At 61.7% G+C, this 592-nt stretch overlaps 1 protein-coding gene across 1 annotated transcript in view; it reads right to left on the bottom strand.

Annotated features, from left to right (window-relative positions):
• CASZ1 (castor zinc finger 1) overlaps nt 1–592 on the bottom strand; it is a 36836-nt gene that overhangs the window by 24352 nt on the left and 11892 nt on the right.

Genomic DNA, 592 nt, shown 5'->3' with positions numbered 1-592 from the left:
GGGCCCGCTCCCTGTCAAGCACTGGCGGCCCTCGGGGGTCTTGTGGGAAGGGGGGGTTCTGGGCCACAGGACCCTCAGTCATGGCCGATTGCAAAACAGTCTCGCGGGGAAGTGGGTGCGTGGGCTCAGGAGCCAGACTGCTGGGGTCCGAGGCTCAGCTTCGCCCCCTCCTAGTTGTGCCCGGGCACAGACCAGCCCACACCTCGGTCAGCTCCACAAGCGGGGCTTCTGCCTTTCCTCCCTGCCACGTGCCTGGCACCGCTCGGCGCCCGGGCCTCAGCAAGCACCAGGGGTTGTCGAATGAATGAATGAATGAGTGAATGAATGAATGAGAGAATGAAGCCACGCCCCAGACCTGAGCCAACTCTTCTCAGGGATCTAATGCTAATCGCCCAGAAGTGGGAAAAGGAGAGGCGTGAGGGACACAGAAAAACCAAAAAATTCCAGAGGAGAGAAGCAGAAACAATTGTAAAAGAGCAGGAAACATGAGCGAGGGGAGGCCCCCCGCTCCTGGTGGGCCAGCGGGGGGGGGCAGGGGCAGATGTGACCGGCTCCCCGGCCCCCTCGAGGGAGCCAATGGTGAGGCTGAAAT

Source organism: Myotis davidii, unplaced genomic scaffold (assembly GCF_000327345.1).
Source record: "Myotis davidii unplaced genomic scaffold, ASM32734v1 scaffold299, whole genome shotgun sequence".
In the NCBI taxonomy this organism is placed as follows: domain Eukaryota; kingdom Metazoa; phylum Chordata; class Mammalia; order Chiroptera; family Vespertilionidae; genus Myotis; species Myotis davidii.
The sequence above is the reverse complement of the archived record's forward strand: the minus strand, read 5'-3'. Positions and strand labels throughout refer to the sequence as shown.